Source organism: Acomys minous (assembly GCF_964271855.1).
Source record: "Acomys minous genome assembly, chromosome: 4".
NCBI lineage: Eukaryota > Metazoa > Chordata > Mammalia > Rodentia > Muridae > Acomys > Acomys minous.
Window position 1 is genome coordinate 68910134 of NC_140486.1, and position 27459 is coordinate 68937592.

The 27459-nt window shown below is 45.9% G+C and overlaps 1 long non-coding RNA gene across 1 annotated transcript; it reads left to right on the plus strand.

Moving 5' to 3' along the window:
• Positions 1-1402: 1402 nt before the first annotated feature.
• Positions 1403-4961, plus strand: LOC311596020. The gene is made up of 3 exons (XR_014778665.1): positions 1403-1492; positions 2959-3116; positions 4750-4961. It is a non-coding gene; the product is annotated as an uncharacterized lncRNA (long non-coding RNA).
• Positions 4962-27459: the final 22498 nt, after the last annotated feature.

Consider the following 27459-nt stretch of genomic DNA (forward strand, 5'->3'; position numbering starts at 1 on the left):
CACCCTACCCAGCTTTGAGAACATATTAACATATTTTTAACTATTCCTTTGAGAATTTCATACTATGTATTTTGGCCACAGTCACTCCCAGTTTCCCCAAGTCCTCTCTGGTCTCCCCAACTTTGTTTCCTCTTTCTTTCTAAATAACCCACCCAGACCAATCTGTGTTGCTTGTATGCTCTTTCTGGGCATCCGCTGGTGCATGATGGTTAACTGAGCAGGGCCCACAGCCTTGAGGAAAACCGACTGTCTTTTGTCTGTCCGCAGCTCCTTGATTGGAAGGGGGTCGCAAAGCCCTCCTCCGTCCACGCTGGAAAGGTGATGCTGCGCTCAGCCTCTTACGTGCATTCCTGGGACTGCTCAGCAGGCTCTTTGCTGATGAACTATCTCCCCACTCCTTGTGAGGGAATTACCTCCTCAGACACGGAGACCGCATTCGAAGGTCACCAATCAAACAAAAGGACGAGGGTCTCGGTAAGGCACCTTGTAGCTGTTCACTCAGGATCAAACGCAGGAAAGTGAACAGGTATTTTAAACTTCAGAAACTTCAGGACAAATGGAATGTTACTGATCTAAACTCCCTCAAGGCCCACGAATGGATGCACTTTTTCTCGGTTTTGAAATTAATTTCAAGTCCGGGGAGTGGAATACATAATGTCTGTAATAATTTCAGAGTGAATCCCAGGGAAGTTGAGCATTAAATCTGGCTGAGATTTCACATTATAGGAATTACTGAATGTGTGCCATTAGCAAACATCACTCGGCAGCCTACTGTATCCGAAGCTGCGAGGTTTAAACAAATACACCAGCGTAACATTTCACTTATTGGGAGGCGTGACCAAACAATCAAATTACCAAGAAGACAAGGGGAGTTCTAAACAGCCTGGCACGGTCTGTAATACTTCCTCCCCCCGCATCAGGCAGTGCTCTCTTTGGTTACCTGTGAACCAGAAGCCAAGGAAAGATGTATAAAGCGAGTTGAAGCCCCCCCCCCCCCATTTGGTAGCGGTAAAGACCATTAGACTTTAGCCATCTTTTCCACTTTCCCTCACTGATACCACTTTGGGCTTTGGCAGGCCTGCTTAGCCAGCTTCCTATTCTTGCCGCCTGTCTTTTCTTATACATGATTTGATTTATTTTTCCTTGGAAGCCTCACCGTGGGATGGAAAAGACCCCCCCCCCCCCCGCCACATCCTGCTTGTCGCGGTGAACAGCTGCTTTTCGATTGCCTTTCTGAAGACTTAGGCATGGGAGAGTTTGCTCTGCGCAGACTCAGTGACTCTGGCTCAGCTCCGGTGTTAGAACACATGGCGCGAACTCACACAGTGGTTAGGGACCTACCTGCTCAGCTCCTATGAGCCTCTTGCCTGGGGCATTTTTGACAGAAGTCACAGGTCAAGGGATCCCTAGTAACTATGACATTTCACTGAGTTCCATTCCCACGGATGTGACGGGAAGGAGACCGGAAGTGTACTGTAGGCCAGCTTCCTGGGTATGTTCCTCCTCACTTCCTTTTTATTCACTTCCTTCCTTCTTCCCTGCTTTTGCCTCCTGTTGTTCTGAGACAAGCTCATGCTCTGGATCCTCATAGATAGGTCCAGGCTGGCCTTGAACTCATGATCCTCCTGCTTCTGCCTGTGAAATGCTGGGATCACAAGCACAGGCCTCCACACCTGGCTGATGACTTTGGTTTCAGCACAGCTTCCTGTTCATGGAGAGCTAATTAGACCACCAGCATAAGGTGTCACATATTAATGTCCGTAATAGCAAACCTACCAGGTTCAAGGCACTACTCGCATGTCACCAAGCACAACCTGTCTACATGCATTAACTTGCTGGAGTAGGAGCCCAGAGGCAGCTTTAGGTCTGGGTCTCAGAGCATCCTTTTCTGTGGCAGCTGCTGGAAGGACCAGGCCATTACTACTATGGTATAGATGGACCCCTTAGTCTACCAGTGTTCACAGAAAATAAACCTGAGGCTTGACATACATCTCAGTGGTAGAGACGTTTGCTCCTCAGCACCTCAGTAAACAAATAATTAAGTAAAGTATAATAAATTAAAGCAGTTATGCTATCTAAAATAGAAAACAAAACTTAAAAGCATTAGGCATGGTGGTTTGTGCTTGTGTTCTCAGCACTCAGGAGACAGAGGCAGGAGGATACCTTGGGTACATAGTGAGGTGAAGGCTAGCTGCATCAATAAGATAAAGAAATCTAAGCCACCACATGCTTATTCTGTCTACCTAAAGTATGAGAGGGTAATATGTTTATGAATGAAGCAAAAATCACAGTAGGTCATCTGACCAAAACTCTTCTGAGCTGTGTGTCTAACAAGAGGCTTTCGTAGAGCTGACTATGGTGGTAGGTGGTCACAGCTGTGGTGCACATCTGGGCAGTTGGCACTTGTCATTTTGGCTTCCAGATCTTCCTCTGGGTGTCTTGCTGTTTCTGTGAAGGCTGGGAAGGGACCCCCATTTCCAGACAAAGCCCTGGAGTACTTTCTGCTCACTGCTAGGGAAACAAAGGCCCCAACACGCAGCGCAGCACCTCAGTGTATGTTTCCACATATGGAAACCTTTGAAACTCAGCCGAAGACACCAGGAGTTGAATCCAAAGTACATAAAACAAAAGTCTCAATTCAAAAAGTGGAAGGAAGTATCACTTTGCTGCCACGCTAGACACTGTTAAGAATTTTATTTTCTGCTTTTCCAAGAAAACCTTCCAGAACTTTAGTCCCTTGGGACTCCCAGAACCAAGGAAAAGCCCTTGCCCCAGCCTGCACCCCCCACTTCCCTTACACACTGGGGAGACAGACTGTTGCCCCAGCCTGCACCCCCACTTCCCTCACACACTTGGGAGACAGCCTGTCTACTCGCCCAGGCAGAAGCAGCAGGCCTGGGGTAGTCAGGAGCCTGCAGTGTTTTCTCAGCTGCTGTCTTATGCGTCCCTCTCTTGCAGGAGGATGTGTGTGAGATGCTGTGAAGGGGCTCCAGGAAAAGAAGCAATCTGAAGGCGGAAACTAGCTGGAAAGAGTGACATCACTTGGAGACAAATTCACAAGCATCCTCTGCCTTTTGTGGAGCACATGACTAGCTTGTGGAGAGTCTGACTTTGAGGTACTGCAGGTTTATATCTGTCCCTGTGGCTGCTCATCTTTAAGGCAATTCTCTAGTCTGGACATGCTAACTGCTTAGATGACATTGTCTAGGGCAGAACTCCTGACTCACTGGAGAGGCTCATTAGCAGAAGAGGAGGAAAGCTTTCAGAATGGTGTGTGTGTGTGTGTGTGTGTGTGTGTGTGTGTGTGTGTGTGTGTGCACTTGCTATGTGTATGAGTGTATGAGTATGTGTTCCCATGTGCAAGTACTTGGTATGTAGGTATATGTGTGTGTGTTCTTGCTATGTGAGAGTATGAGTGTGTGTTCACATGTGCATGTACTTGGTATGTAGGCATATGTGTATATATATATGTGTGTATGTTCTTGCTATGTGAGTGTATGAGTGTGTGTGCCTGTAGGCATGATATTGGTTTGTGGGTATGTATGTATGTATGTATGTATGTATGTATGTATGTGCTTGGTGTGTATTTTTGCATGGTGTGGGCTGTGTGTGTGCATGTGTGAGTGCATGCACATATGGAGGCCAACGCTTCACATCAAGTGTATTCCTCAATCTCTTCTCCACCTTATTTTTGGGGTTAGTGTCCCTCTTTGAGCCCAGAGCCTATCAATTCAGCCAGGCTGGCTGGCCAATGAGCTCCAGGGACCCTCTTTTCTCCACCTCTTCACTGTTGATATCATAGTGCATGCTGCATGTGGCTCTCCATTGTTGATATTACAGATGCATGCTGCATGCGGCTCTCCACTGTTGATGTTACAGATGCATGTTGCATGCAGCTCTCCACTGTTGATATCACAGATGCATGCTGCGTGCGGCTGTTCACTATTGATATTATAGATGCATGCTGCATGTGGCTCCACTGTTAATATTACAGTCACATGCTGCATGTGACTCTCCACTGTTGATATCATAAACGCATGCTGCATGTGGCTCTCCACTGTTGATATTACAGACGCATGCTGCCCACAGCCATCCTTTGCTGGGCATCGGAGCTCATGTCCTCCTGCTTTCATGGCAGGTACTTTACTGACAGAAGCATCTTCACAGCCCCAGGATGATTTTTAAGAGCTTTTAGCCAGATGGAGAGGACCATTGTTTGAATCATTGTAAATAATTTTTAAATACTGTCGGTGCTTTTCCTCAGAGGGAGGTTTGCTCAGAAACACTTTACACGTGACCTTTCTTTGGGATATAATGAATTTGAATGGTCAACATTTGTGTGTGCTTCTCGATGCACTCTAATGGGCCTTGTTTCAGCTAGCTCTCTTTCCACATCTGGTTAATATTCATTCAACGTTTCCATAATGAGGAGAAAGAGCTAGAGCTTTTCGGGACGAATCCACCTTGCATCCAGGTCGCGGTATTCCCCATAAGGGCAAATGAAGGCAAAGGCTTTGTTTGGACCCAAAGCGAAGAGTAAGCTTTGGCCATTTGTCGTCTTCTGCTCCTTTCCGGGTCTAGTCTAAGTCCCAAGAGGTATAATTAACTTGGCCCCTTGCCATTTATATATTTAATTGGGCAAAGTGACATTAGGGCTTGAGTAGCTCTTTTGTGGAAATGAGTAAAAGCAAGCAACTTTTCAGTGTAGCTACCCTGCGCCAGCAACTAACGAGCCCCCTTTATTTGCAGGATGCATTCGTCCCAAGTACTCCCAAGTTCAGATGCGGAAGGATGCGAAAGGTTTAGTGTTGGCTGCAGAGGCTTCCCAGGCTCTGAAGAGCAGCTCCATGGAGACACTGATGATTTGTGAGCCATTCCCTAGGCTATCAGTCTTCAAGTGCTTGTAGTTGCAAATGTCTTCTGTGTGTGTTCACACACACACACACACACACACACACACACACACACCACACACACACGGCAGTTCACTTGCTCATTGATGCCAACTGACCTACCTAAATCTAAATCTCTTGGGAATTAGGGAATCAATTGGGCACTCCTTACATTAGCTTCTACAGTCTAGAGAGTGGGTAAAAAAGGCACGGGCACAGCACTCTTGAAATGTTAACACACCAACAGGCGACAACTCTCCTTCATCTCTTTTTTTCTGTGAAAAAATGTTGAGTTAATAGACACAGGTCATCTTCATCCAGGCTGAGGTTTTCTGTTACCCAGGAGTCTTTGAACTCTCTCTCCCTGACTTCCTCTACGGCAAGGAGAGCCCTGTGAGACCTTAGGTGATGGTGGATGGCCAACAGAAGATGGAAGAGTCCTGGATCCCTTGAGGCAACATGTAGAGGAAGCCATCCAACTCAGCCAAGTTCTCATTGGACCATTATGTGAGGGAGTAATAAATGCCACTAACCCAAGCCTCTAAAATGTGGGTGCTTCTTTACCTTAATCTTTAACAAGAATGTAGTAGGTCAATAATATGATTTCCCTTTACATCAAATGTCTTAACAATTCACTTGTTGTGAAACAATATTTTATTATTCTGAAGACTGATAGCACAAGATGGTGAAGACCCTTCTAGAAGGCTATTGAGACCACCAGGCCCTGATCCAAGAGTGAAAATGTTCCTTCTTTCTTTGTCATCTATGCTTTTTGCCTTAACCCTTGATTTTACCCATTAGCTTCAGCTTGTTATAAGAATCATTTAGCAGTACAATGATGGTTCAAACACAGACTTGCCTAAAGACTCATTGTTAAAAACCAGGCTGCCCACTGATGTGCTCTTGGGCGATGACTGGATCTGAGGAGGGCTCTGACCTCATCAGTGGTTAAATCATGGATGAGTGTATTTTGATGGCATAAGTAGGAGGTGGGCCTAAAGGAAATAGACGCATTTCCTGGAAAGTTGTGTCTTGTCTCTGGACACCGTATTCCCTAGAAATTAACTTATTATTCTTTGACAATTTTATACATGTACATAATGTACTTGTATAAAATATATATAATGTACTTTGCTCGTCTTATTTCTTTATCATCTCCCATATGCTCCCATTCTTACTGAACCCTTTTTCATCCCACCAAGCCATTTTCTGCTTTCATGCCGTTTTAGTTTTTAATATTTTTGTGACCCAGTGAGTTTAATTAGGGATATTTGTAAGAGCGTGAGTGGGATTACTTTCTGGATCATGGGCAACCCATCAGTGGCTACCACTGAAGAAAGTGGCTTCTCCATCCCTAGGAACCATTAGGGACGGTCAGTAACCATTGTCAGTGGCTCCTCAGGGAGGTGTGGGGCCCCAGGAGCCCCCTCCACACCCAGGATGGAATACTGACAGGCTCCACCTTGAACAGGCACCCACTGCTCTGTGAGTTCGTGAGTACAACAGCTCCGCCCAGAAGATGCTGCTGCTCAGCACTGCTCCCCAGCCTTCCATCTTCCCCTGGCTCTGGGTTCTTACTGTGCTTTCTGGTTGCCATGAGGTGAGCAGCATTGCTCTTTCACTGCCTCCCCATCAGGATGTTCTGGGTCAACATAAGGATGGGGCCAACCTTTAACCTTTAAAGCCATGATCAAACCTCATCTGTCCTACTTCATGTTGCTCTGTCCAGACATGTCGTGAGAGGAGTGAATAGCAACAGGGATGCGTTCCTCACAAGTGAACCTGTGTCTCAGTGCCTGAGAGGGACACGTTTCCTCTGGCACTGTCTTGGAGGCAGTGCTCGGCTTGAGTACTCATGAAGACTCAGCTGCCCAAGAGTGACAATTTTTTGTTTTTGTTTTGTCACGGAGCATAGCAAGATTCTGGTCATTTTCAATCTTTTCTCTCTTTGATGATGCAGCCAGTTGGCCAGAAGTGCAACTCAAGAGTCCCAATATCACAGGAATTTGTGTGAGGCCTATCTGAATTTAGGCAGAAGCTAATAAAAATTATAGCTAATCAGAGGCACGTGGACTGTGAATAGAAACCCATGTGTGGTCACTCATGTGGCTTTGACGATGACTCTAATGTTCAGAAGCACAGATGTTAAACTGCCCCATCTCTCCAGATGTGCTCACACTGGGTTTGTCAAAATGGAGCAATATGTAGTCAGAAACACGTATCCTTCTCCGGGGACAGAGGGCTGCTTATTCTTGTCATCCACGTTCCACCGAGATCAGCGTGGAGCTCTTAGTGTGTGTTCGCTTTAAGTGTAGTGACACGCAGCGCTCTCGCCTATCCCTGCTCCCTCTCACCTATGGAGATAAACTGTGCTATTTTACCACAAACCCACGTGGTTGCCATCTCCGCCTGGCTTGTCCGGGTGCAGCGTCTGTGTTCTGTTGTGTAGCCACCGTGTCCTGCGGGCACTTCACACCCAGGGGTAATACACTGCGTTTTCCATTTGCTCTTTTGTCTCCAGCATGGTCTAATACCATCTTAAAATAAACACAAATTCATTGAAAAAAATGTCTTCCACCAGACTTACCCTTAAATATTACTGAGGTAGCAGAGAGAAGAAAGCGTCACGGCTTCCACAGTCATGTCATGTAGGGTTTGTTGTTATTGTTGTTGTCTTAACTTCTCCTTCTGCCACATTAACTTTAACATGAAAAATTCATGTTACAGAAAGTCATTCTGACTTACTCACAAAACATCACTTTTTGTCTTTTTGTTTATGAGTGATTATAATTCTTGTGATGGAGATTTTTTAATGGCACAACTAGATCCCTTTTAAAGAAAAATAGAAAGAAGCAGATGCTTATTTTTAAATTTTTTTATTATTAATTTATTCTTGTTACATCTCAATGGTTATCCCATCCCTTGTATCCTCCCATTCCTCCCTCCCTCCCATTTTCCCCTTACTCCCCTCCCCTATGACTGTGACTGAGGGGAACCTCCTCCCCCTGTATATGCTCATAGGGTATCAAGTCTCTTCTTGGTAGCCTGCTATCCTTCCTCTGAGCACCACCAGGTCTCCCCCTCCAGGGGACATGGTCAAATATGAGGCACCAGAGTTCATGTGAAAGTCAGTCCCCACTCTCCACTCAACTGTGGAGAATGTCCTGCCCATTGGCCAGATCTGGGTAGGGGTTTAAAGTTTATGGCCTGTATTGTCCTTGGCTGGTGCCATAGTTTGAGCGGGACCCCTGGGCCCAAATCTGCCTATCATAATGTACAGATACTTATTCATTTAGTTCATCAATAAATGCTTATAGAGTACACCAAAGGTTAAACACTTTGGGAAAGACACTGAATTTCTGGCACTAGGTAAGAGAGCCAAGCTGTGTGCTAGCCCAGGACTTAGCAGAGTCAGAGCAAGCGATGTGAAATGTGTGAAGACTGAGGAAGGGGAGTTGCAGGCCCAGTTGCTTTCTTTGGAGTTTGGTCTTCAGGTCACGAGAACCTAGGCACCCAGGAAGCTGTCATGCTAACAGAGTATTTATGAAACTTATTTATTCATTTTATTTTGTGTGAATTGAGTGCGCTGCCTGCTTGTATGTCTGTATAGCATGTGCCTGCCTGATGCTGCCCTCGTAGGTTGGAAGACACTGTCTGATCCTCTGGAAATGGAGTTACAGGCAGTTGTGAGTCATAATGTGGGTGCTGGGAACTGAACCCAGGTCCCCTGGAAGAGTAATACTCACCCTTAACCATTTAGCCGTGTCTTCAGCCCTTACCAGACTATTTCTAAAAGTCCCCTGAATGATAAGTCACATTCAAGATGTAGACTGCGTGGGCTTTTATGCATTAAACAGTCTCAAGTAGGGATAAAGATGGATCTTCTCTGGGTTTGGTGGATTATGGTGCAGGGCCTAGAACAAAGTGGTTCAAACAGCAGAAATGGTGACATTTCATGCAGGAAAGCTTGCTGGCGCTCAGCGTAGCCGACTTTCCATTTCTCTCTTCTCCTACGTCTCGTGTCCTTTCTTTTCTCCCTCTCTCTCTCTCTCTCTGGTTTTGCACAAAGCAAGTGTAATTTCAAATACAATTCTCAATTTAATTAGGCTCCCATCAGTTGAAAAAAACACACACACAACTAAAACAACAAGAAGAAAGCTAAGCGAGGGAGATTGGATGCGAGCTTGCTTCCCGCTATCCGCTGTCACCGCACTTTGGATGTCACAGATGGCGATTATTTGAGTGTGAAAATTGGGTTGTAAAACAAGTGTCTTCAAAAAATGTCAAGAGTAAGTGCCCTTTTGCAGGCAAACACCAGCTTGAAAGAGTTCCAGCGGCTTGCCCTAGGCCCTTCGTTCTCTGTAAACCGAGCTTAAAGGAAAATCTGCCTCTAAGAGAGGTTCTGATAGTTTCAAGCGATGCTTGGCTGGGGAGAAAAGGCGACTGAGGGTCTTGAGTGGCCTGTGGTTTACGGCTGAGAGTCCGGCACTGGGATTTGGCTTTTGCGGCACAGAGAGTCTGGGTGTGTTTTTTGTGGAAGGCACACAGGACTGGGAAGGGAAGCAGGCAGTTGAGTAGCCAAGCTTGTCTAAGTGTTGACTCTTTCTGGGTGAGAGAAGAGATAGAGGATTGATTTGTAAGAAAACCAGACTCATCTTTCATCACTAAACTGTCTTCTAAAAGAGACACCTAATCTGTTCATGAGATGTATTTTTTACAAATGATCCTGAAAGGCATACAGCACTCTTAGACACACAAAGGACAGGCTGTAACACTGAGCACTCCATTTACACTTCAGGCGGTGTAGCTTCTGATCTAACCTTTTAGAATGCACAGAGAAACACTAATGCAATGTGTACATGAAGTCAGGGATGTCACAGAACAAGTTTGCCTATGAGTCTAAAAGTGTAAGATTAAATTTCTTCCAGACTCAAATGTTCCCTTCCTCCTTGGAAGTATCAGAAAAGGTTAGGGGAATCAGGACTGCGAAATATTCCACTTTTTGTTGATACCCTAGGATAGCTGACTTACATTAAGCAAGCCTATGGTCTTTAGGGCTTTTGAACCATGTGTGGTGTGGCATCTCCTCTTGGCTAGGTTAAGAGGATGAAATGTGGACGCTGTGATCAGTGTGGGGAAAAGACCAGGAGGAGTTTTGGAAGCATGGGATCCACCACAACGTACCTCTTACAGAAGCTCTGACTGTCCAGAACTTCGAGGGACTCACGGGGCCGGTTTAAATAGATGATAAATAAAATCCAGAGTGTGAGAAAAGACAGGTCTCACAAAGACTTCTGGGAGTTTGTGGCACTTGCTTCCTCATGGATGCTCATCCTCGCTCTGTTACAAGGAGACCTGAGACCGTATGTCAGACGGAAGGTGGAGACCAGCTCCAGGCTGCATGAGCTCAGTGCTAGGGTCAGCTGAGTTTCTGGGACAAATGGCCTTCTCCTCTTACTAGGGACTTAGTGAGAAAACTGTAGTCAAGAAACCAGAGCAGAGGGGCGACAGGGTATATGATCCTTACAGCTGTTCCCAATGGGGCCTGGCTGACCAAGTCCCATGCCATATGCATTGTATAGTGGTGCGTTTGCTACAGACTGTATATGTAATTTTTTTATGTTGAGGAGTCAGGCTCCAAATTCTCTGCCTATACTGGTTGATGATATAGATAGAAACCAAGGCGCGCGCGCGCGCGCGCGCGCGCGTGTGTGTGTGTGTGTGTGTGTGTGTGTGTGTGTAAGGTTCATGAGCTCATTGTAGAATGGTAAAATTCTGGGCAGGCCCTAGGTTCACAACTGCTTAAGAACCACTGGCGGTTTTCTTGGTCATACCACTGCCAATGATTATACAAAAAGAAGTCTGTGAGACCCATTTTATGGGTAGGGAATGAAGAGGAAGCAGGCCAGGCAGAGTTTCAGGCTACATAAGTCACTCATGGTGATAAATATCTCCAAATTTATAGCTCCTAATTTCCTTTTCTAAAACCATGAAACCTATTTATAGACCATCAAAAGATCATACTTGATTTGGTCATGCACCCACATGTCTTTCAAGAGTCAATCCTTGTGGGAAAAAAATGCTTTCAAGGCTTTGCATGCCAGCCTCCTGTTGGTACAGGCTCTTTACCTTTGACTCTGCCGCCAATGAGCTCTTCATCCTGCTTGTTTATCCTAGGGACACTTTGGTGTTGTTGTTGTCAGCCATCAGCAGCTTATTTGTTTGCGACTGCGCAGAGAAGCTCCCTGTCAGCGGGCACCCGGGACGCATACACACTGACAATGCGGTTGATGGTTCTCTTCCTGATTTGTTCAGCCCATTAGAGTTTGTATTGGAAACAAATAGCACACTAATGCCAGGCCAAAATAAAACAACAAAAATAAGCAAGGAACGTAAAGACCCAGGGAGATAAAGATAGGTGCACTAATGAGTCCCCAACTGGTTAAAAGCAAACACATTTCTATTCCAAGGAAAGTGTAAGTAACATTTGTTGTCACTAAAACTCTTTAACTTTAGCAAAAATAAAGATTTGCCCTCAAATTTATTATGGAAAGCCAGAAGCACCATGGCTAATTATTTCCCAGGTGCCTCTTGCCTGGATATAAAAAGGGAGTTACTCACAGCGAAGTGCAGCAGGCCTGACTCTGAACTTGATTCCTGGCAACTGCACAGTGTAACATGCACGTAGGCGCTCGAGCTGCAGGGTGAGCCCCATCTGGGTGTGGATATTAGTCTTACTTATGTACACTTGGGCAAAGTATTTGTGTCAGCTAGCTTGGGCCGCGTAACAAACCACCGATAACTTCAGCAGCTAAAAAAACAAGAAAAACAAAACAAAACAACAACAACAACAACAACCACAGCATAATTTGTCCCGATGCAAAGGGCTAATCCTTCGGCTGGCTCCGGTGTCTCCTGGTTGTTTATGGTACCAGGTGGGTCTTCTGTGGGAAATCCCTTCTCTGCGCAGCGACTCTTTGTCTCAGAGGTGGCCTGGCATGGTTGAAGAGTCTTAGAAGCTAGAGAGAGGAAGCTCCGAGGAGGAGGAATCATTTGTCAAACCCTGACTTGAGTTCCACGAGCTACCGTCTATGGGCAAAGGGAATTCCCATGGCAAAGCTCAGCTTGATAGATCAGAAACCCACGTTCCACTTCTTGAGTGGGTGTGCACCCAGAGAGTTGTGAACACATGGGAGTTTACGGTAGCAATGATCTGCCCCACGGATCTAAGCTTTGAGACTCTCTTGGTCGGTCACACAGAATATCCTAATGCCTATGCACGGGGCTCACACGGTGAGCAAGTGAAATAATACATCAAATAAAATGCTCAGTGCAGGGTTTGATACATATATATGGGAGAGAGAGGTATTTGCATGTCATGTGTGAGATCCTGAGTTTGATCGCTGGCACATTTGCGGAGCTGCAGAGCTGGCCCAGAGGCTAAGCACATTTACAGAGGACCTGAGGTCAGTGCCCAGCCCCACATGGCAGCTCATGATCACCTGTGGCTTCAGTTTTGGAAGATCTGGCCCCCTCACCTGACTTCCCTGGGCACCACACACACATGGTGCACTGATATACAAGCAGGCAAAATACTCACGCGAATTTTAAAAATGTAACTTAAGTATGGGAGGAGAGAGATAGGGAAGGGGGGATTAAGGGCAGAGGACCATGGGAAAAGGAGGTGGTGACAAATATTGGAAACGTTCTAAGACTATGAGGAATTCTTGGGCACATGCCTGCCTGTAACATTATTAGCCACATTATTAGCTCTTCAGCATTTTAGAAACATTTCATACCAAGAAAACACTCTTTCCTATTTCAGATTTAAAGGTGCTCTTTTTCCCCAGAAGTACTGCTTATGTTTTCATAGTGGGACTGCAGGTAAATTTTCTTTTCCTATTTTATACATTTATTTCTAGAATGAGATTTTATGGCTTATGCAGCAGAAAAAGGAGGCACTTTACATAGTTCAGTTTTGGAACAAGATTTCTTTTTTTAAAAATTCTTTTTGCAACTCCAAATAAAAAATTGTTTATGAAGTTGGCAATTTTCAAAACATCCTTTGTCACCTTTGAGGGGGTCAATTGGTTTTCTCACCGTACCCTGAGCATTCCTTGGACAGGTGCCAGCTCAGCTACCTGCTTTTCCGTTTTCTCAGAGACCAGATCTTCCTGGTTCCAAGATGCTGGATGGTTTGGCTCTTAGAAACCAAGCTCTGCTGTGCCATGGTGCAGGACTGAGCCTTCCTTGGCTCTCTGGGCAGCCAGAATCTGGGTTCTAAAAATTGGAAACCATCTTTGTGAATGTGGAGTTGGAGTCCTAGTGCTCTCAATCTGAGAATTGTGTGTAATTACACACATATTTGAGGCTGAATTAATCAAAGTAGCACAAATGCTCATGTTTATTCCACCCCGGCCCCCTCCCCCAGGATCTGCCAAATTTGTTAGAAAAATAATCATAGATAATAATCACAGATACAGATGGGGTGTGTCCGGGTTAGCACTAATTGTCCACTTGTCAGAGCCTAAAAAACACCTGAAAAAAAAAGTCTTAGTTGAATAATTGTCTTTACCACGTTTCCTGGGGGGCACATCTGTGGGTACTGTCTCAGTTGTTAATTGATGTAGGAAGGCTCAGACTACTGCAAGTGGCACCATTCCCTAGACAGAGGTCCTAGGACGTCAAAAGAAGTGAGCTAAGCTCGGTCCTTAGTGAGCAAGCTGCAGCATCCCTCAGTGGTTTCTGCTTCCAGACCTAGCCCGAGTGCTCACCCTGACATCTCTCCTAGATGGGCTGTCCAACTGGAATGGGAACCAAATGAGTTCGTTCCTCCCAAAGTGTGTCCTGCTCATCATGAGTTAGGCTAGATTAAATTTTTCTAATTAATTTATTGAGTGTATGTGTTCATGTTTTCTTATGTGCTATGGCATGTGCATGAAGGCCAGTCAACTCTTCTCCTGCCATGTGTGTTGCAGGGGCTGGGTCATTAGGCCTGGCTGTAAGCTCCTTGTCCACTGAATCATCTCTCTGGCCCAAAGTCAGACTTATCTGAGGACTTCTAAAGAGCTCTGAAATGTGCTTATGTCTGCCTCTGGGGAGCCAGATCAACCATGATTTCCTGGACATCTGGATGACTAGTGTGAAATCCCAGGCAGTCATTTTACAGATCAAGATCTTATGGGGGCCTGGGCTGGTCTCCAGATTCCGACTGGAGGCTTACAGGCTGCAGAACATGCCACAGCGGTGGGACTGTAAGCATCCATCGTCATGGGTAGCCAATTCATGTGGCTTCTGGGGGAACAAGCAAAGGTCTTTGTAGTATGTGGTAAGAACCATACTGACTTTAGCTTATCCCCCTGCCAGCCCTTATTCTGGATCCCCTCCATAGTGGAGACTGTCAGTCTAGGGCAGGAGTCTGATGACATTTTCCGTAGTGGAAGAAAGAAAGAGTAAATATTTTAGGCACCACCAGTTGTGATGATGTCACTACTGCAGTTGGCTCAGACTTGCTATGGAGCTTGCAGATATCCTTGGGGTTAGCTGGTGAGCAGCGCTGTGCCTCTGTGCCTCTGTGCCTCCGGAGAATACCTGAAGTGTGTGTGTGGGCGGCAGGTTCTGATCTAGATTTCTTTTTTATTTTTCCCTTAAAAAAATTAGATTCTAATGAGTGCTTCAGAGAGCCTAGGTTTACATCTCATAATGTTGGAGAGTGTGTGGGTAACTGTGATGTCTTTGTAGAAGGAATGGAGTCTTCCAGTGTGCGTGGGCTGATTAGCCAGGCATAGGAGAAAGGAGTAGCTTTGGGCCACAGTAGTTGGCTGGGTTCTAGACAGATGGGGTGGAGAGTCAGCGAGCCTAAGTGGCCTCTAAAATGTTGCTTGAGAGAATGGCTGTGCTATGAGCTGCACTTGGTTGTCTCCCTATAATTCCTAGAAGATGATTCTCCAATGTGAGCTGGCACCAGAGGATAGGGTGCTTATTAAAATATAGGTTTAGGGACCCCACTTCCAGTGGTTCTGGGTAATCAGATCAAGTCTGGGGCCAGGGCATCTGCATTGCTAAGAAGTTACCAGGCCATACTGCTGTTGCTGCTGTCCCAAGACCACACCTTAAGACAGAGCCAGGCTAGTCGCTCTACATGCCATCAGGCATCTGCTGGTTTTCTGAGGATTTCTAGCGGCTTTGTTGCTCCTGCTGGTGGACAGATTGGAAGCGCAGTGTGGATTCTGGACTATGGCTCTGGATTATGGCTTCTTTTATTTCTTTCTGTGAACAAATTTCAGCATACCTCAGTGGCCCTCTGCGTTGACAGACACTGTGATTACCCTTATTATTATTATTATAATTAATTAGTGTGTGCATGTGTATTTGTATGTGTGCATGTGTGTGCACGTGTATGTGTGTGTGTGTATGTGTGTAAGAAAGACAGAGACACACAGCGAGACAGACAGACAAAGAACGGGAGAGTGGACGTGCATACACCATGTCAAGCATGCACAGATCATGGGATCGCTTTCAGGATTTGGTTTTCTCCCTCCATTGTGGGATCTTGGGATCAAATTTAGGTTGCCAAGGTGCTGACAACTGACAACCCACTGAGACATCTTGCTGGTCCATATCATTATGTTTTTCTAGTGTTGGGGATTGATCCCAGGGAGTCACGTTAACAAACACTCTACTACTGAACCATATCCTTAAGCCTGCGTTATTCACTGTTGATAACAAAGCCATCTACCTGTGTTGTCCAAAATGCTCATGCATGTTTACTGCCCATTGGTAATGAGGCTGGCCAGATTCTTACTCTTGAAGATGACCACAGCACGATGGGGCATTTCCTGGATTGACTGCCCCCCCCCCCCAGATCCTCTAGAAGTCTCCATGCTCTGCCTCACCCCTCGTGATTTCCTAATAAATGTAGTCACGTTTTAATGGCTGAAATGGATTTGAAGCTTTCTCTGCAGGACCGATTTTCACCCTCAGAAAGGGATGCTCTCGTCTGTCCGCAAGGAGTCTACTCAGCAATAGGTTTTCACAGGAGGAGTCCAGCCATCAGGTGTGTCTTGACTGTTGCCTTGATGGCATCCTGTTCACTTGGGCACCATAAGTGGATGTGTCATGGAGCTTCTCTGATGAGACCGGCACTGCTGACTAATGAAGGCAGGTTTGTCAGTGAGGTGAGCGGCTACCCTCAGCTAGTTAGCCGGCTGGAATATTTGGGGCGAGTGCCGGGGTTTCACTGAGAGTGCACGTTCAGGGGAGTAAACTAACACAGAGCAACTAATGTGATCCTGGTTCCTTCCAAGAGACGGTGAGCTTAGGAAGCACAGGATGAGGGCAGCATGACAGCTGCTTCCCTCCAGCACCAAGATGTCACCAAGACTCCTTCATGAGTGCTTTAGGACACGTGGGGGTAAAAACGCCAAAATACCCAGCCATCCACAGCGCTCAACGGAGATGTCAAAGTCTGGGAAGACCTTTAAAATACCTTCTACTACACTCGCTCCCAAAACCCTGAGCAACACTGACATCGCTTAGGCTGCTTCTGTTGCTCAGAAGGGCCGATGGAAATGCCAGACCTCTTGGCTGTGCCCCTAGCAAACTCCTCACTGAAGTCGTCCTTAGCTTTTCTTGCTGTGCTTACCTAACCTCTGAGAGACTGCAGCAAGCTATGGGGGAGGGGGAGGAGGGGGTGCGAAATGTCGTGGGGACGGGAGGCAGATGTGTGCAAACTGCCAGTTCCTGAGAGCTCTCTGCCTTGGAACCAGAATAGAGCCCGCTGACTTGTCTGAATTTGGTCTTTATTTTAAAGATATAAGGAGATATGACTGAGCAGGGGAAGGGATTTGGACGCCAGCCTGGGAGAAGGACAGTGTGTCTCGTGGTACATGCGTGCCTGGAATCACTGACTTGGCTGGCTGCCTGGAAATGTTTGTACCACCAGTCTACCTCTCATTAACTCAGAGGGAAACCTTGGGACAGAGAATCTCCTGTTCCCTACTGGAACCCTGTCAGCCCTGGAGTCCTGGAGTCCTAGAATCAGAGCGCGCCAGTGTTTTAAAATTTATAGGGCACTTGATGATTATGCAGTGGTGGCTTTTTTTTTTAAACGTTGATTTGGTCCAGGAACCATCCTTGCTGAGCGCTTACTTACTGTGTAAAGTTTTATACTCAACTAATAATTCATACCTATAATTGACATTGATGAAAGGATCAATCCTCTTTGCTTTCTGTTTGTTTCCAGGGGATGCTCCTTCTACAGGCAGTCTTGGTGGAGCCATCCACTCATATAGCTAGTGTGGAGGCTTCTCGTGTGTTATGGATGCCTGGCCACTTAAGTATCCATGTGTCTCAGCCGTTTCTCCCTCCTGTTGCTGTGTAGTCGGTAGTAACAGGCTGAAATGGATGAGCTTCAAGAAGGAAGGAGCACGGATCTCCAGTCGCCAAGTGGAGGAGAGCCTGTCAGGTGTGCATCTTACTGCATGGGAAAGAGAAACAGACTCATACTGTCTTAAGCATGGGGGTTGGCATTAATTCCTCTGAACAATGAGCCGTGTGAAGAATTGAAGACACGGCAAAACCTGGTGTATCTGTGTATTACCTCAGCACAGCTGGAGGCCGGCAGCTGGGGGAAAGCCTCTACTATAGGTGAAGGCCAGATAGGAATTATGTTAGTCATGAAGTAGGAAGAGCAGCAATGGTCGATGGACAGAAAGGCTGTCCTGATGGTTCTTATGAGAGAGAAGAACTTCCTTGACTCTCATCAGGATGGGCTTGGTATTGAAGGCCTGTGCTCCCAGCACTCAGGAGGGAGAGGCTGGAGGATCAAGAATTTACGGTCATCCTTAGCCAGTCAGTTGAGTGTGAGGCCACTTGGACTACAAAACACCCTGTCTCAAAACAAACAAACAAACAAACAAACAAACAAAAAACACCAGAGAACAAATGAACAAACAAAAGAGAAAAGAGAAGGGAAGGTTGTGAATTAGGGCATCTAAGAGAGGCAGACAGATAAGGGAAACTGACAGGCACACATGGTAAGGAAAGCCTGGGGTTGTTTTTTTTTTGGGGGGGCAGGGCTACCAGGGACCTGAAAGGAAGCTGAGGTGCTGGAGACCAGATGTTCCAGGAGACTCTTGGTTCTCTGTAGACCTGATAGTCCCTTTACTCCATCACACAGGAGATGACCCAGCTGCCCCTGCTTTGGGAAAGAAGGAAGCAATATATCTGCATGATTACCTATTGTTTCCAAGCTTAGTCTCATCAAACCCCGTGTGTACCTTTCCCAGGAGATACAGTTTATATTGCTGCAACACATGTAATAGATAACGCTTGCCAAATGTTCAGAACTTGGTGGAGCTTGAACTTGGAGGTCAATTTGCACAACTGACTTCAAACGAGGGAACGGAATCATGATGGTGTCATCATCACAAATCATTCCTAGCTCAGGACGTTTTATAGCAGTGACCAGAATGCGCCCACCTGCTGTCTCCGCCTCACAGCCATGGTGTGGGTACAGGTCAGATGCTGATGCTGCTTCCTTTCAACATCCACAGAGTGGGGGGGGGTCACCTACCAGGCTGAAATCACTCATCTTGGAAGCAGCTGCTAACACAGGAGTGGCATATAAATGTTGAAATATCTATGCAGACTCAAGAACAAAGCAGGGATAAACCATTTCTTGACCCACCTGTAAGTCAATCAGTGGTCCACACCTGCAGTTTGGTAGCTTAGCATTCTAAGGTGTCTTGCCTCCTTGGCTATTTTTAAAAGAACTCAACTCATTCTCATTCCAAGGATATTGGCAAGCACCTGAAAAAGCTAGGCTAGACTGATAGGAAAGGAAAAGAAAAAAAAAACAGGCTTGTTGCTTGTCAATGGAGGACTAAGAGAATATCCAGCCTCAGTGATGGGGTAGAGAGATCACAGGGAACAAATGATGACGGAGCCCAGCAGTGCTCAGGTGCTTTTTGGTGCTGTAGATAAGGAGTTAAAGTGAAAGTCACTTGGGGGTCCTGGGGGGGGGTCAGTTAGGCCAACACTCTAAATGCTTTGAATAGACATGAGACAGAAAAACCAGAGAAGTGAGCCCTGGGGATTTTCACCAGAATCAGATAGCGGCTAGGGAGACACAGAAATTGTAGGTAGGAACACAACTGTTTAGTCCCTGAGGGAAACATCCTGGAAGGTGTGCGAGAGGGTAAGAGACAGGAGAGAGGGAGAAGGCAGTGTCCCAGCTGAAAGCGGGACAGAAGACAATAGATTCGTTGATGGGATGAGTGGGCTGATGGAGTTATGTGCTTGGTAGAAGACTATACTAGAGCGGGCAAGAACATTGGGTAGTGCATGGATTTCAGACCCAACTGTGGGAGATTCTGACCATGCTTAAGAAGCAGAAGAGTGTCCACAAGACTATGATCAAGATGTCTAAATGAGGCAGGTGGAAAAGGAAACAGAAGTCTTCACAGTCAAGGGGGAAGGCTGAGATCTCTGACTTTGGAAATGCTTGACCTTGCTGTACCTTGGGAGGCTCCAAGGGAACTGGCAGCATTAATCAGAAAGATAAATGTCTGGGCTGCAAAGGGAAGGAGAAGTGAAGGGAGAGGAAGTGCTGGGAGATCACCTGCTTATGGAAGAGAAGGAGCTCAGTGCTCCTCGGCACTAACACAAGACTAGAAAGACTCAGGTCCTGTGTCTGTAGGAGTCAGGAGGAGGGCAGCTGAGAGAGCTGGGGCATGGAGCCTGAAATGTCATCACTAGTGGGAAGAGACGGTAGTTATCTGTTTTCTGGGTTACAACGAAATATTCATGGCTGGATACTTTATAAAGAGGATAGGTTCCTTTTTGGTTATGTTTTTACAATTAAAAATTTTTCATTGCCGAAGATTGGACTTAGGGCCCCTGCATGCTGCTAGTCCAGTGATCTACCACTAACTCTGTCACCAAGCCTGGATTCTGGCTTTAGATTGGGCTGCCTCGTGGCGCCAGCTTCTCATAGACAGCATCACATTGGCAGGACAGTGAGTGAGCAAGGGTGATCACATGGCAAGGTAGAAAGCCAAAAGAACTCAGGAGTTGGGTAGATTCAGGAGAACCATATGACCCTCTGCAGCCAACATCCTGTTTTGTTCAAAACTCAGCTTAGAGGGATTGGATGGGTCCTGGTACCCAGGCTGTTGATGGGACAGACTCTGCTAAGTCATAAACATGGACCCTTCTTTTTGAGCTCCTCAAAACCCTATGAGGTCATTGTTAGCCTGTCTCACAGACTGACCAAGGATGTGAGGCCCAGAAAGCATCAGTAACACATTCGTGTTTCACATGCTGTTATTGTAAATTGAATGTAAGTCCTCAGTGCTTCAGAGGTTTCGCTCTTACTGATATCTATGCCACTCTACAAAATCTCCACACTGAGATGGTAGCAGGGATCTAATCAACAATGGGGCTCTCAGCAGAGATGCCCAACTTTCTACTGGCTTATTTTCTTCTTGTGGTGTCACTGGGCACACATGTATGCTGACACTACATATGCTGCCCATCCAAGCCTTCTATGATCAGCAGGAGCTACTGGATAAAGCTCTTTAAAGCACAAGGAAATCCATACTGACACGGCTACCAGCAGGCAGCGGGCATTGGGGTCTTTGAGGCCTAGAAGGCAGCAGCAGAGACTTTATGATCACAATATGAAGGGTCATTGGTCCTGGGAGTGGGTGAGTTGGGACAGAAAGGCATTTGTCACTTACAGCATTCATCGAGAATTCATTCATTCACGCATTCATTTAAGTCATCTGGCCATCAGAGAGGCACATCCCACATATCTTTTGTGAACTGGAGCCTGTGCTGAGTCCAGTAGAAAAAAAGGACAAGAATAATGCAGTAGTATGACAATAAGATGACACCAGCTATATCCACTCAAGGCCTTGCACCCAGGACTCATGTTATGAGAGCACAGAGCCATTGGCATATCCCCTGGCTTAGATGCGAAACTGATACAGAGAAGGGAGTGACTGCCCAGGGTCACAGCGCTCTTTAAATGAGGAGATGAGGGAGAAGCTTACCTGTGCTTGAGAAGCTGACAAAATGTCGATTGATACGTGAAAAAGACACTTATAAAGAGCATGTATAGTTGTGGAGATGAAGAAAATGGAGATTAGACAGCAACATACAGTTACACTCATGCAGATGTTCCACAGGCCGTGGGGAGGGGACTAGAGTTTACACAATTTATTATCAATTTTATAAATGGCTAGACAACAGCAATTTATAGGCTCCTCATACGGCCCCTCAGATGATAAGTGATTAAGGAATGGAAACGCTGGTGAGTCTGATTTCACTTCTGCGTATTGTGTACAAGTCCAAGCCATCATGCCACATACCCAGGCATTATCTATCAGTCAAGAACTAAGCAGGAGCTGTGGTGTTATCTCTCAGCTGAGAAAGTGTCTGCCTGGCCAGTGTTATCCCTCAGTGCTCGTGTAAAATAAATTTGGGTGTGGTAACTTGCTTTTGCAATCCCAGCATTGGAGAGATGGAGACAGGCCGACCTCTGGGACTCAACTGGGAAGCCAGCCTCACCCATTATAAAAGTTCCTGGTCAATGAGAGACCCTGTCTCAAAGAACCAGTGTGGAAGGCAACTGCAGGCAACCTGGGGTTGTTCCCTGGCCTTTACACACACATGTACGTGCACCCCCAACACACATCCTTGTAAGTTAAATTAAAGTGAAAAGCTTATCAAAAAATATCCTGGTCTTTCTATTTAATCCTACCCAATTTGCTGAGCATCACTATGCTTTGGTATAGACAGCCTCTGTCTCCTGGGAAAATTTCAGGGCACGAGGAGCTTTGCACTGCCTCTTCATCTTCCATGAGGTGGACCTGGCGTGGGGGATGGGTCCAGCCCACCCACCACACTTTGACGATCTGGAGCATGCATCCTGGCAGGCTGGAGGCAGAGCAACCATTTCCTGTCTCCTCTCAACAAGCAGAATCCATTACCGTGTCTGCCCACACAGGCCACAGATGACAGAGCTGCTGAGGGGGCTGATGCTGACTCCCCCACGTAACCTCCTGGCCCGCACAAAAACATTTGGCAGGCTATTTACTGGTTCGCCTGGCCTGAAAGGTGAAGGGAGAAGAGCATCCTTCTTGCAGAATCTCTCTTAATTAGTCGCTTAATGGCCACTGTTCTTTTCCTCCTAACCCTGCTGCACACAGGAGCCTCAATTTCCTGTAAAGCAGCAATATATTGAGTGCAGCCTCCATAGTAGGCGGGCCCGTGCCATGCTTCAGAGTCCCCCAGGAGGACAAGGCAGCCTTTCCGTTGGTGCAGACTGGGCAGCAGTATGTACAGATTGATTGCTAAGTACTCATTTGCCCATTGTGGGTCTTCTGAAATTGCAGAGACGGAGGTGGGACAGCAGTATGTGGGTGGACGAGGGGTGGATTGGTGTGCACTGAGTATGACAAGTGCCCCCATTGTGTCTGCTTTTGAATGTGCTGTCCTGGAGCTAATGGCACCTCTCAATTAAATTGCAGTTTTGCTCTCAGTAGCTCTGCCCTATTGTCCAGGCCACTTGACCTGTCAAGCCCAGAGGCGGTGGGGTGTGGGAAAAGAATATTCCCACTCTGCTAACAGGCGTGGGGGTGGAGGGTGAGAAGCCTGTTCGCTGTCTGAGGGGCCCTCGACTTCTCAGAGCCTGCGCAGCCTATCTCCAGACGTAATCCTATGCAAATAAAACAAAGCTTGTGAGGTCTGGCTGTGCAGAGTTCTCTGCATCAAGAGTCACTGTGCCCATAGTAATGGCTTGCCTTGTGAGCCACTATCAAGTGTGTGCGTGTTTTCCTTTCTGAGAGATGACAGTTCCCAAGTGAAAGGACACGGGCTCCGATAAAACTTTCCTTCTATTGTTTGAGTTTTGTGTTTGTTTTCTGGCAAAAGCCCACTGCTGCCTGAGTATTGTATGCAACGGAACATTTTCCATTTTTGTGTGGCGAGGCCAGCCTGGGTCTTCGGGGGGTTCTTACTAGCATTGCCTGAAGCGAATACCACAGCTCAATAGCAATTTAATATTGCAGTCAGGGAGCAAACTGTGCAGTTTTGGCACATCGTGATAATTATTAACTACATCTATTAGTGTTCCGGTTCTAGTGACTAATATTTACAAAAGGTTTCCTGTGTAGGGGAGACCTTGCCCAGACACACATGTCTGCCTTATTCCTAAGTGACTGTCATGGCCCTTTGAGCCTATGTTTGTGTTCACTGTTCAAAGAGAAAGCATCAATCCTGAGAAAGCAGACTGCAGAAGGCCTGGCTTACAAATAACCAATTCTCAGGGCATAAAGCTTTGTGGAGGCTTGGAGCATTTTGTGATTTCAGGGGGGAAGTTTTCTTGGGGAAAAACATTTAACAAGTAAGGAGAGGGAGAAGGGGCAGGGGACAGGCTAAAAAGGCAATCCTGCTTAAATGATACATTTAGGCGAAGCTGTAAGCGTGTTTTCTTTTACATGCAAGTGGAGTAGTTGACGGGTTCTGTTTTCTCCTCCTGGGCTGATCAGGTACAGTGAGTTCAGGCGTTGGCTTTTGAGGGTGGACTACACCGCCTTGCTTCAAGCCCTACTTTTTGGTACCGAGAACGGTGAGGCCACCACAAACCAGTGCAGCTGTTCACCAAGGGCAAGTGCATTCTGTAGGGTCTGTGATTCCAGACACTAGCGTGACACCCTCTCTGATACAGAATATTGTGTCCCCTGGAATATCCTTCAATGGCTGTGTTTAATAAATAGTGCTTATTATAAACAGTATTGGGGGTGAGGAGAGGAAAGGCCGATGTTTCTGAATACTCCCTTAAATAAAACACTACTCGACGAAAGCACTATTCTTGCTTGTTACTGACAATGCAGCGTTACTTTGTTTTTATTGTATGGCACAGGTGTGTTCATGAATGTGTACTTGCTCATTTGTGTACATGGACACACACACTTGTCCTTGGCATGCGTTGGTGCTAGATATGAAAACATATTTTAACTGGGCATGGGGGTATATACTTATCATCACAACGCCCAAGAGATAGTGGCAGGGGGACTGGAAGTTCGAGGTCATCCTAGGCTACATATTATGTTTGAAGCTAGCCTGGGCTATCTCAGATTCCCTCCTGCACTTCTCTGTGTATTTCTGTACATGCCCACACATACATGTACATATATGTAATTATACATATATACATTATACACACATGAACGCACAGTCACAGAGACTTGATGTTTTGGGTGTTCTGCATGTCTCATTTTACTCAGAATATCTGGGAAGATTTCATGTGTTCAAAGTCAAAATAAATGTTCTGTTGCTCCAAGGCTGGGTCCCTGAAGAGCAGATAGAGTTTGTCTTTTACCCTCTTCTGTTAAAGTCTTCCTGTATGAACTGTACTCACCCTCAGCCACTGTGTCCTGACCCCTAGCCTATCATCTCCCTCCTTTCAGAAGAATGACACTTTAGAAAGGGCCTGGGGAATCTTCCTTCTCCATGGGGCAGGAGTGGCTTACAGCTGGCCAAGGGACAGTAAGAGGAGGCGTCTCTGCTCCCAGACTCTTGGTGACGTAGGCGGAGTGAAGACGTGATATGATCAGACCCTTGCTTGGCTTCTCTCACAGCTGACTCCTTTACCCTGCTCTTCACACACCAGGAGCTTCTTCCCAAAGGCTGATGTGCAGCTTTCCTTCTGTAGACTGCAGGGCTCGGGTTCCTGTCTCAGGCTGTCTGCCTCTGGGGATTGTCAGCCATTACCAGTCTGCGAGGGCAATGCGAGCAGGGCCGATAGAGAGGGAGTTCAGAAGCCTGGTGAGTATGGGCAGAAACGATGACTTCTGGGACCGACTTCAGGAAGGCAGATGAATTTATTCAGGGTGAACGAGGTTATTTGGGAAGATGGTTCCCAGGGTGGGTAAAGATCATTGGCTGAAGGGCTAAGGTAATGCGATGCCTCATTTGCATGGAAAAACAATCCAGGAATCCCAGGCACTTGCTGAATGGGTTGGACCTGTGCTTTCCTTAAGGACTACATGACATTCCTCAAGTAGAAGGTGTGGGAATCTGGGATTCCCATGCAGAGAAGAGGAAGCCTCAATGATACAGGGAGTCCTCCAGTTTGCTCTGAGGCCAGGGCATTCTGGTCATGGCAGACTGTGATCCTACCAGTAGAGTTTCCTGACAATGGATACCCAGGTATTTGTAATATTTTCTATACAGTAAATAACTTTGTAGGACCTTTTAAGCAGAGTTATACAATCCACTATACTTCTTTTTAACTTAAAAAAATTGAAATTGACAGTTATTTCTTTAAGGAGGACAATATGGACTCAAATCCTTTGACAAGGTCCTCCTCAAATAATAGTTTATATATATAAACTTGGGTTTATATATATATATATATATATATATATATATATATATATATATATATATATGAAAGTAGGGCTAGCAAAGTTAAAAGTAAAAAATATATATGTATATGCATATACATACATACATATATATGCTTAAGAAATAGTAGGATTTACAAAAAGATATTCTTTAAAAAAATTAATTAGGGGCTAGAGATGCCTCAGTGGTTAAGAGCACTGCCTACTTTTCCAGAGGTCCTGAGTTCAATTCCCAGCAACCCTCTTCTGCAGATAAAAAGTTTTATATAGTCCAAAAAAATGACACTCAAATTTTACTTTGCAATTGATGGAGAAATAATCTCAAAGGGTAAATGTAAGCATAAGGGTATTGAGTAATTCAAGTACTGATTTCTGTACCACTCAGATCTGGTTGTAATCTTGTTCTGAGAATCTCCTGTCTCCCTGTTGTGTAAGCCCTTCTCCCCAGTTGTCCCCTGATGTACCAATAAAGCATCTTGCAGCCAGTTGCTGAGCAGGGGAGACAATAGAGCTGGACTTCCTGGCAGCTAGAGGAGGAGGAGTTAGGGGAAGAAGTAGGGGACTGCGCCAGGGGAGAGGTCCAGGAGCCATCAGGAGAAGGAGCTGGAGCAGGGAAAGCTACAGTGTTCAAGTATCTCTGGGATGTATGCTGGGAGGAAACCAGACTAGCATACTGACTAGAGGGTTAAGAATATAGTAATAACTGCTCAGTTATTGTGTTGTGAAACTTATTATTAAAGAAATATAAAAAGAGTTTCAATTACTTGGTTGATAGCCGGGTTAAGAGAGAAACGAGAAACAAACACAGTTTTATAAAAGTAACACTGTAACACTAACAGGTAAAATTCAGGCCATAGAAGAAGACTGGTGAGAAAGATTTAGCTCAGTATGAGAACCACCATAACATGAGTAGTTATGAAAACATCCAGTAGCACAGAATGCGCCTGTTTGTTTTCTTTTCTTTGGAGACAGGGTGTATTAATTACTTTTTTCATTGATATGTTAAAATACCCAGTAAAAGCAGCCTAAGGGAAGGAGGGGTTTATATTAGGTCATCGGTTAGGGGACACTCTACTATGGTGGGCAGGCATGGTAGCAGAAGCCGGAGGTCTGGTCACAGTGCAGCAGCTGTCAGGAGCTTTCTCCTTTCTCCCGTTATCTTCAGGCTAGGAAGCGGCTTCTGGGACTGTGCTGTCTTCATTGGGAGTGAGTCTTCTCAGCTCTCTGGAAACACTTTCACAGGCTTCAGATTCACGGTCTTGTTGCCTCAGCTTTGCAAGTCGTAAGGCTGTTCTGTCACACCTGAGTGGTGCCTCTTCTTTAAGTCATAGCCCCATGCACGCCTGTTGTACTCCTATGCGTGGTGGCTCAGTTGCCTAGTTTCCTTTCTTCCGGTGTTGTTTCCTTATCTACTCACAGTGCCTGTGTAGTCAGTAGAGGAGAAAGGGTCACGGACAAAGTTTTGCATTCAGGCTGGAAGGTGGAATACAGCATGACTTCCACCACTTAGATTGGCGAAAATCCATTCATACGGCTCAGACTGAACTGCAAGGGATGCTGGGAAATGTAGTCCGCTAGTGCGGCTGCAAGGGAGGCAGGATGGGATTTGGACCCATGCTGCTGTCTCTGCCGGAGGTATGAAAGTAAAACAGCAGCGTTTCTACTTTATTTATTTAATATTTTGCAATGTCCTCCTCACTTCCTTTCTCCCAGGGGAAGGTAATCTCCATTATAAACTGCTGCCTGAAATAAGACCTGGTTATAATGGGAGGCTAGAAGGCCAAGGGGACAACAGAGTTCGGACACTTGGAGAAACTTAATATGTTGCAGCCAGCAGGACCTGATGGCTTGCCCTGTAGGGTACTGAATGGATCTTCAGCTCTCATCTTGGGACTATTAGCTAGTGTTTCCTCAAATCACAGAGAAATGGAAATAGCCCTAAGGACAGCAACAGGGTAAGAAGGAGCCCATTTGTGAGAGAAAGACAGGATGAGTGTGCAAATTTCAGACCTCTGAGATTACCATCAACACCTGGGAACATCTTATAATAAATCAGTAATTAACTGATTAAAACTATAAAATACATTTATATTACATATAGTATAAGTTCATACTTAAATATTTTAATATTATATTTATATATATATATA